The sequence below is a fragment of the Arachis ipaensis genome, chromosome B08 (genome assembly GCF_000816755.2).
Source record: "Arachis ipaensis cultivar K30076 chromosome B08, Araip1.1, whole genome shotgun sequence".
Taxonomy (NCBI): domain Eukaryota; kingdom Viridiplantae; phylum Streptophyta; class Magnoliopsida; order Fabales; family Fabaceae; genus Arachis; species Arachis ipaensis.
Genome location: NC_029792.2, coordinates 63,671,417 through 63,682,180, shown reverse-complemented (window position 1 = coordinate 63,682,180; position 10,764 = coordinate 63,671,417). Strand labels below are relative to the sequence as shown.

General features: G+C 30.5%; 1 pseudogene; it reads right to left on the bottom strand.

Annotated features, from left to right (window-relative positions):
• LOC107611068 lies at nt 7,067-10,301 on the bottom strand (annotated as a pseudogene).

Below are 10,764 nucleotides of genomic sequence, written 5' to 3'. Positions count from 1 at the left end.
GTTTTTTTTTTTTATATTTGTCCATTAGTTAATTACCTAAAGTCAACTCTAGCCTCTCGAATATAAAGATTATTGGATATGTCTAAAACGAGCTTAACAATTATGTGTTTATTGAATGAGCCACATTTATATAGGCTATTAGATTTTATTAAATAAAAATTAAAGGCTAATATAAAAGAAGAGTATTGATGGACTTTAATAAATAAGTTTAAAATATTATTTTAATATAATTTTTTAATATTATAAAATTTTTTTGCAATAATTAATTTTAATAAATAAAAAATACTCATATATTTTATATTTAATTATTTAGGAATAAAAGATTTTGTTGCCGTTTAAAGTATTGTGTATTAAAATATTTCCATTCAAAGTATTTATGTACTAGGATATTTTATATTTATTCTGTTCATTAATACTCTTTTTTTATATTAGCCTTTGATTTTCATCTAATAGAATTTAATGGCCTATATAAATGTGGCTCATTCAATAAGTACATAATTGTTGAGCTCGTTTTAGACATACCTAAGATTATTAGTAATGTTTTTAAAAAATGTTTGAAATAAGAAAATATATCATTTATTTATTTAATTTGTATTTCTTCATTTAACTTCGTTTTGATCTGGCATATAATAATTAGTTTTGTAGAAAAAAATTAAACAATAATGTGTTAATTAAATTATTAAAATTTAATTAATATATTTTTAATTTTGGATATATAAAAATTAATTGGTGGTTGTGGTATTCAACTATTGATCGTTCCTAAGAGTTTAAACATTGTAAATGTGGAATAAATGGGGACATACCCATGTGATCCACTGATCCCGTATAACCCATGTGCAACTTTTCTATATTAATGTATTTCTGAAGTCGATGTTCTGACGCGTTAAATAGACCACACAAGTCGATAAGAAGTTTTGAAACTAGCAGAAGACCCGTGCAGTGCACGGGTCGAAAATTTCTGTTCATGACATAAAACAATAATAGTGGAACTTCTATTCAAATTAACAATGCAAAAAAGTTAATTCCGTAAAATAACATTATTTAAATATCTCTGTCTCTATAATTAATTTTTATATTGTAATAAAACCTTCAGCACATGTCATGTAAATTCTAAACAATTAGGTAAATTCTATCCTATCCTCTTTAAAATAAAAGATAAATTATCCCTTATGACATATACAGTAATTAAACTTAGCTAAAGCTCATGCTTTGCCAATGATTACAGAAACATTATTGAAAGTTAAAGCAACAAACTAAAATTTAAGTCATTTTGGTCACTTATTTTCATACTAATGGATCGCGGTAGAATGCAAATAAGAGAACATCAACGCACACTGTCATGGTAGTTGCTATTCTCACCATGACCACCATTTATCAAACAGTTCTGAGTCCTCCAAGTAGACTCACTCAAGGTGGTAGCGAAAATGGTCCAAATAGTAATAATCTTATAAACGCTACTTCATCCCTCAATTCTACTACAGTAGAAAAATCTGTCTTGTGAGGCAATGTTTTTGGTACTATGTGTAAAGATTTTTAAAAATGTAATAATATTGTTATCAAATTTAAGAGAAACATAGCATCAATTAAAAAAAAAAACTAAATCTTGAAGCTCTGGTGGAAGGATAATTTATGATAATCATGGTATATGTCACGAGAGGTAATTTACCCTTTATTTTGAAGAGAGTATGGTAGACTTCACCCAACAATTATCATTTGTAACTAAATTCTCAACTCTCTTAAATAAAATTAGCAACCCAGTATATATATAACTTCTCAAATATAAATCATTTGCCAAAACTTTAACATACAACACTAAAAAGCTACTGCATTTTATTAATCTTTCTACAATTGAATTACAAAAATAAAAGGCTACATAATTAAATTTGTCCATTACCTAATAATGCTATGTCCACGTCCTAACAATTGATGTATTACATGATCAATAAGCCCAATAAAGTACAAAATATGGACATACAAAACATCAAACATCCTAAGACACACAGTCACACACCACATTACATACCAAATATTAAATACCAATTCCTATTACATGAACACAACCAAAAAATTTCACATTACACATCAAAGAAGGGTGGACACTATTTACACGGGAATGGATCCTCTCAATTGTTGAAAAAAATTGAGGGAGTAAAGTATGATCTATAACCCTTCAATACACACTCTCTCATGTTTTCTCGTGGTCCCACTTATAACAATTAATGGTGAGAGATCATACTTTACTCCCTCAATTATTAAAAAAAATTGAGAGGATCCATTTCCCTATTTGCACTACCCATATCTAATGCCTTATATAAGTCTTGATCAGTAACTCTAGTTAAATGACAGAGAAAATCATGTCACTTGACCCCATGACCAGATGCAGATTCATCCTTAAAAAGATCAGCATCATCAAATTCATCAAATTCGAACTTCAATGACCTTCTCAACCTCTTCCCAACCTTTTCAAGGGAGGCTTTTCCTTTTACTAATCCTGAGCACAACATATTTCTAATTTCAAAAAATTCATTAAAATTTAAACGAAATTAAGGCAAATTAATACAAATAGGTATAACTACTTTCAAAAAATTCATTAAAATTTAAACGAAATTAAGGCAAATTAATACAAATAGGTATAGAAAACCAAATAATAAAAATTAATACATTGTATAAGCAAATAAACACATCAACACCTCCTCACTTTCATCAACTTGATCACACGAATTATCCGAGTGATCACTTTCATTTCACATCTCTCTCACAGCATCAGCAAATTTTTTTTTTAAAAGGGCACTTTTATAGCACATACAATATAATAACTTCAATTAACACGATAAAAAAAATGGAGAAGGAGGAGTATATCTAGCAATATACAGCTGAGAAATTTGAATTTTAAAATAGATCAACTTTTTAATTTGGGAGGAAAGAAAAAAAACAACCAATAGATATTTGAAACTGAACATTCAAAACACAGGAATGAACACAATATAAACCTTAGATTAGTCTCCACCTACTACCGTCCGATATCTAATCCAAGATCTTCATGGCCGCCACTATCAGATCGATGAATCAGAAGGACAGACTTGGAACCCTATACACTAACCTAATACCAGGAGAGAAATATAGCAGAGGTGTAAAAAATAGCACGTAAATCAAGACAGCTCCCTCTAAACTCTAACCTAATAGTGTCGGATATATATCAGAGAGATGTAGCAAAAATTCCACGAGATAACAGAGAGAGAAGATGAAGAAAGATAAAAAAAATCGTAATTTCCAAGACAACAGAGGAAGATCAAACAAAGAAACAGAAGAGAAATAAAAAAAGAAGAAAGAGAAATAGAAGACCAAAAGAAAGGAAGAGGAAGGACATATAATGAGCACATTTAGTATTAGTTTAAATATTTTAATTTTAATAGGCGTACAACATATTTTTAATATTTAATGCAAGATAGAGCATATTCCCAATGAAAAATATGTCAAGGTGATCTCTTTTAGAAAAATTAGATATAGATAATTTATTTAGAATATTATTACCCTAATAGAAATCGATTTGTCAACTATTCTCTTCTAACCCTCATTAGCACATTATAAACAATTATTCACTTAAGATTAGTATAAAAAATAAAGAAAGAAATAAAGAAAACAAAACAAAATAAAGCTAAAAAGAATAAGAAAATAATTAGGTATGCATCGTTACTTAGTTTCTTTAAAAGGAATTGAAGCAACAGTAACAAAATCATGGAAGGTCAAAAAATTATGTTTTCAATTATCGTCAAAATAATATATATGTTACACCTACTAACATCCAATATCTAATCCAAGATCTTCATGACCGCCACTATCAGATCGAAAAATCAGAAGGATAGACTTGGAACCCTATAACCTAACCTAATAGGAAGAGAGAAATATAGCAGAGAGATGTGAAAAATAGCACGTAAATCAAGACAGCCCCCTTCTAAACTCTAACCTAATAGTGTCAGATATATACCTCAGATAGATGTAGCAAAAATTCCACATGAGATAACAGGGAGAGAAGATGAAGAAAGATAAGAAAAAATTGCAATTTCCAAGACAACAGAGGAAGAGCAAAAAAGAGAGAGAAGAGGAATAGAAAAGAAAGAAAGAGAAATAGAAGACCAAAAGGAAGGAAGAGGAAGGGCATACAATGAGCACATCTAATATTAGTTCAAATATTATAATTTTAATAGGCGTACATCATATTTTTAATATTTAACGAAAGATAGAGCATATTCCCGATGAAAAATATGTCAAGGTGATCTCTTCTAAAAAAAAATAGATATAGACAATTTATTTAGAATATTATTACCTTAATAGAGACTGATTTATCAACAATTCTCTTCTTATCCTTATTAGCACATTATAAACAATTATTCACTTAAGATTAGTAAAAGAAAGAAATAAAAAAAAAAACAAAAACAAAACAAAACAAAATAAAACTAAAAAGAATAAGAAAATAATTAGGTATGCATTGTTACTTAGTTCTTTTAAAAGGAATTGAAGCAACAGTAACAAAATCATGGAAAGCCAAGCCAAAACGTTATTTGTTTTCAATTATCATCAAAATAGTATATAGATTACACCTACTAACGTCTGATATCTAATTCGAGATCTTTAATCTAACAATATATTTTTAAATTACACAAGCATGCAGTTATATCAATAAAAAAATTAACACTTAAAAGAAAATTTCAAATTTTTTTACCAACAGAAAGAAGAGAAGAATACCTCATACATGGATATCACACATAAATTAACACACATTTATATGTTGTAAAAAGAAGATAGAGTCTAGAATGTTGTTGCTTACCTTTTTCATTAAGGCTGCTTGAAGTTTAGGAAGACCATCATTGTCATTGTAGCAATGAATAGAAGGTTCCACACAAGTTTTTGCACCTTATCTAATGGCTTCTTTCAGTGGCTGCCAATAAAACCACACCCGTAAAATGTTCAAGAATCCCATCACGGACCACATGTTAAACAAAAGTAAGGATTAGATAAGATGTAGAAAATTAATTAAACACCAATTATTCAGACCAGTAACTAAATCCAAATTATGTTGATTAGTAAACTTCAAATGAATAGAAATAAGTAATACATAAAGAATCAAAATTTAATAGTCCTTGGAAGCAAAAAATTCTGCCTATTGTGAGAAAAACCATATAGAAATACAAAAAACTTCTTTCTAAAATAGTCAAAGTTTCCATCTTCTCAACAGATTTTTAATACAGTTGTCCCATGCTCTTTAATAAGATTAAAGAACACATATCGATATCACATTTCTAGATACAAAAAGGTAGCTAAGTAAATATGAATACATGACTCGAACTTTAAAGAATAAGACAAACCAATAAAGTAGAAACAATTTTCCACAGTTCATGCTATAGTAGATGTATTTATACACTTTTTTTTTGCATAGCAGTGATCCCTGAATTAGATCATTTATCGCAAAAAAGAGATATGTTTTCCAAAATATTGGTTACAATGCAAAACTTATACATCACCATATCGGTGATAAAAATAAAGTTATGGTATAAAAGAAGAACCCAAACTCAAAATCTCGTGTATTTTTTCTTCTCTTTATTATGAAACCAAGAGAAATCCAACAAAATTTGCATATTTGATCAGCTTATAAAATTGATCCTTAAATAAACATTTTTCTTAACCCATTCAAAGCTTGATAACATAGGCAATTATCAATGTCTTCACCAGTAGAAAGAAATTAACTATCTAAAAATTTAGAAGTCTCTAAAGTAATATTCAATTTCTAAAAGCAGATTAATATCCTGATTGAAATATTAATGAAGTTCTCTAGCAACTTTGAATTAATCGTTTAACACCTAAATAATGAGAGGCTCAGATTATCTTTTGACATCATAATAAACTTTAGTAACTTTAATTATATTAGCAATAAACAAAAGATTTAACCCAAAGACAAAGGACGGTTATTAACAGTAGAATTATGAGCATGACATAATGGCAGTTACAAAAGATAGTTGACGTTATCAGAGCCAAAAACAATGACCATAAACAAAGAATCATTATCTAAACACAACTGAAAATTTTGAGATATGTGCAAGAAAATTGGTGAACAATAAATAAGAAGGCACAATCTATAATGTAGAATCCAAAGATAATAGGTAAAAAAGACCATACCTTTTAGAATAGTGCCCGTAAATCCATTGTGCATCTAAGATACAAAGTCTCCTCCACAAATTTGCAACTCCAGCTGAACGAAGAAAATCATATAAGAGAGCAAGATTTATCCAATAAATTATCAAATAAACAAATTAATATGAAAGAAAGAAATTAGTGAAGAATATTTACAACAAACTCTAGTATAGCATTAACTTTTGAGGATCCACTGTGCAAAAGAAAAAAAATTGTACGTAACCTTAAGAAAAGCTTGGAGATACATATATGAGTTCATTTAACCAGGAACTGAAAAGAAAATAAGAGTACACAGAGCAACACATAAAATAGGAAGGAACAACCATGAAAAAATAAAAGGAACCAAAACAGAAAATAACCAATTAAAATCAACAAAAAATAATGGTGAAAAGAAAATGAAAATTTCATCCCTATCTAAAACAACAAACAATGAGACACCGAAATAGAAAAATATCATCAAGTCAAGATGGCCGTAAACTGGTAAAGGTAATGTAACAAAAATAAATATGGATAAAATATAAATACCTAGAATTTCGGCAACCAAGGCACAAGCTTTCTCAGCTCACTTGAGATTAAGATGAGTACCTGTACCAGCATTATATCGATTTTATTTTGAAAACAAATACCAAAAAGAAAGGATTTTTCATAGAAAAGATAAGGTAAGGATTGACCTCATATAATATATGGAAATGGCCATTAATAGTATAAACTTAATCATATAAACAACTAACCGGATATCAACTCATCGTCATTAGAGAAAACAGAAGCACCTTGCATATGTGTGGAAAAAAAAAACATAGTTGGACCTCGATATAAAGGGAAAAAAAACATAGAACAATTAGTTCATGTGTATGTACTCAAAACAAATCGAACAAAATCTCAAGAAAACAAAATGGACCAATAAAGATAAACATACAAAAATGATTGCAACTAAAATAACAGTAAATTCATATAGTTAGAATTAATTTTAGACATTATACTTCTATTATTGCTATAGCTTTTTTCAACAACAAATTGAAGAAAACAAATGAAGACCCAATAGAGCAAGTGTCCCAATGAATACATCATTAGAAAACTTAAATCAATCTAATGCCTACTAACCTGTCAAAACTATTGGATCACCTCACAATTGCCATTATGAAAGCGAAAAAATTTCTTCTGAAATAACTCAAATAAAATAAAACTAAGCCAACTAATTACAGCTCAAATAATATAATTTTTTCAAACACATCTAAAGATCGCACTAAAACTAAAATATACTTAAAACTAAACCAGGACATCTATATGCCTAAAGGTACAAACTACTAACCTGACTGAAAAGGAAAAAGGCCTAACTAATAACTATTGACTATCAATTAAAAATTTCTTCCCATTTGGAGAAGTAGTTTTGGTCCAAGTCATCGGAGACCTATCCACTTCTGCCTCTACCTCCAATCGTTTCGTGGTGTGAAACAGTTTGAGAATGTTCAAGTGGCTGAGAGCAAAGAGTCCCAAACATCTTACTCTAACGGAAAATTCAATGAACTGTCACATAAAAAAAAAGAATCAAAAAATAAATCAAATCAGAATTAATAAGCAAAATCATCAATTTTATCATTTCAAAACTAACCAAAAAACAACATTTCCAACCTAGACATCCCGTGGGAGTTCTGAATTTCAATTTTCCGTGATGCATTTTCAATAAACTCTTTACCACAGGCCTCTATTTCTACTTCTGGTTGGGTTTCTACTCCTACAGAATTTAGAACCTGAAACAATAAAACAGTTAAATTCTGACACGTATTTAATTTGCAAAAGAAGGGACAACTCACCATCCTTTCTACCAAACGTGTTCTTACACGTGTCACATCTACAGTTTATGAAACATCCAACACCAGCCTTTGAAAAACAAAACATACTACCATTAGTAACTGATATTATAACTAAAATTGAAGCATTCATGATACCTAGTAAGGATGGATGAATACCTGAAAGCATTTACAGTATTTCTTTTGGTAGAATGATTTCTTATAGTTACATCCTCTCTTGTGGCGTGATAGTGCTGGAGTTTTGTTTGGGTCATTCTGAAAGTGAAAAAAAAATTAAATCAATAAAGTTTTAGAAAGTGTGTATAAGTATTAATAGCTCAATAGTTCAGTGTACATTATAGAAAATTTAGGATTAAAATCAACGAAAAATTACAAAACTCAGATTTAACTACACAAAAATGCTCCGAATAAGTTTGAAATCGCCATGGAAACATGAAAACCCCAATGGAAAATCAGAAACACAATTGCAAACCCTAATAAAATTCCTGCATACTGAAAATAAACCTAATAGAAAATCGAAAAAGAATCTCTCTTCATGAAGACAGAGTTCAGAAAAAGAATCAAAATTATTCAAGGCTACTATGGATTACATATTAGAAAACCAAATTCAATATGATGCCTACAATTTCTAGGATATTCGGAGAGCAATTGAAGTGTTTTCATATGGAGTGTATATAGCTCTTATTATGTGATCTTTCAAATATAAAAGGGTACCTGATCAGCATAGAAAATGGCCCAAGCTAAGGGCTTGTTGAAGAGAACACTTCCCCTAACCAAACTCACAACACAACGAAGTTCTTGAATCAAAGAGTATCCAGCAGCCAAACCATTAGCAACTACCAAGAATCTGCAAAGTTTTTTAATCCATAAAAAACTAATGAATTAGGACAACAAAACATGCAACACTTTTATTGCTAGAAATTAACATAGAACATAGATTAATAGATACTTACACCAAAGCCTTAACATCAGTGAATTTAGCTTCCTTCTCAAAGGAGAAAACCACCTTCACTTGTGAATCAGTTCCAATAAGAACAGCTGCAACAACTCCAAGACCAAGAATCATAAACCTTAACACCAACTCAGCTACTTGATCCTCTTATCCAACAATTTCAGGTTTGTGCTATGGTACACTCGAACTGTTCCCGGACTAACACCTACACCCAAATAACTCATTTTCTCTAGACACTAACAATGCAAAAGAAAACAATGGATATGAACACCAACCACTAAATTCTTCACCACTTAAATAGACACGGGTTTTAGTTCAATACCCAAGAAAACAGAAGGAAAAAAAAGATTCAGGCAAGGAAAAAAGAAATAAATAAGTCAAGACGACTTGTAATAAAGGCCATAAATAAACCTATCAACCTGCAAACTTTCATAAAAAACCAGAGTTTTGTACCTTTGTTGGAAATTTAGGAGTCCAATCCATGGCATGTTTAAACCACTCAAATTTAGACTTTGCCATTTCAACCATTTTCCACCAACATCTGCAGTTGTAAAAATCAGAAAGTCAACTATCTTTGGTCACCAACACAAAATCTGAGCCAAAAAACCAAAGATCCTTCCTTCCGGGATCAAAAATGCAATATGACACTCAGACACAACCAGTCCAAAAAAGCTTAAATTAAATAAAACGAAAGCACTTGCAAAGGATAAAAAACCAAAGAATCAGAGAAACAGAATAAGCACGAATACAAATTAAGCTCTTTGCCCTAATACATGACTCAAGTAACACAATAAGTACGTATAAGCTACAACAGAACAACAACCCACGCTACTTACCCGAATCGGCTAATCGGCTATGTTCAACTCGCCTTTTCAATTTCCAACTTTGACTACTTGAGCTGCAACCAACGAAATTAGGTTAGTTTCCTTGGTCTTAAATTGAATGAAACAACAAAAATGAAGAAGAAGTAGCAACCACTGAAAACAACATACAAACCAGATTGTGGAGATCGAATTTGAAGACCTAGGGTTTCAGAGACACAGCGCCAGAGATGACCACGCTCAGAGATCAAGACATCTATTCTCTTCTCTCAGAATCCACTCCCAAAAATGGGATCTCATCTCTGTAAACCCTTACCTACCACCACCCCAGCGCTTTGAACTCCAACTACCCAAAGCGCAGAGACAAACAGAACGCACCCGACCACATATACATCGTAATCCAGAGAGATACATCAACCACCACCAGAGAGGAGATCCGACTCAGATGGATAGCAAACCCCATCGAGAGAGAACCAAGGGAAGAAAGGAGTGTGGGGTTTTTTTGAGATGTAGTGGACGGAAGAGGGGCGCGTCAACTAAAGAAGAGAGAAGAGAAAGGGGAAAGCTGAGATGATAGAGAAACGCGTGAAGGATTACTACGTTTTATTGTTTTTTTAACTCAAATGAATGTGAGGCTGACGCGTGGCTTCTGAAGCCACGGCTATTATACAAGTAGTAGATGAGTATGCATTTCAGAAGAAAAAATTTGATCCAGTATCTCAAATTTTACGTGTAATTTAATTTGGTTTTTCAAATTTTAATTTATTTAAATAGTTTTTGAAAATTAATTTAGTAATTCAGTTTAGTTTTTGCTACGTAGATTTTTAGTAAATATGGTTGATTTGATATCTAACGATTTGAGAGGGTCAGTTTTAAAAAATGCACCAAAAAATTCCAATTTTGAATGAATAAAAAAGAAAAGAAAAAATTTAAAATGTAAATGGAATTTAAATTTTTTGAAATTGAAATTACAGATAGTAAAGTAAATGACTTTAAA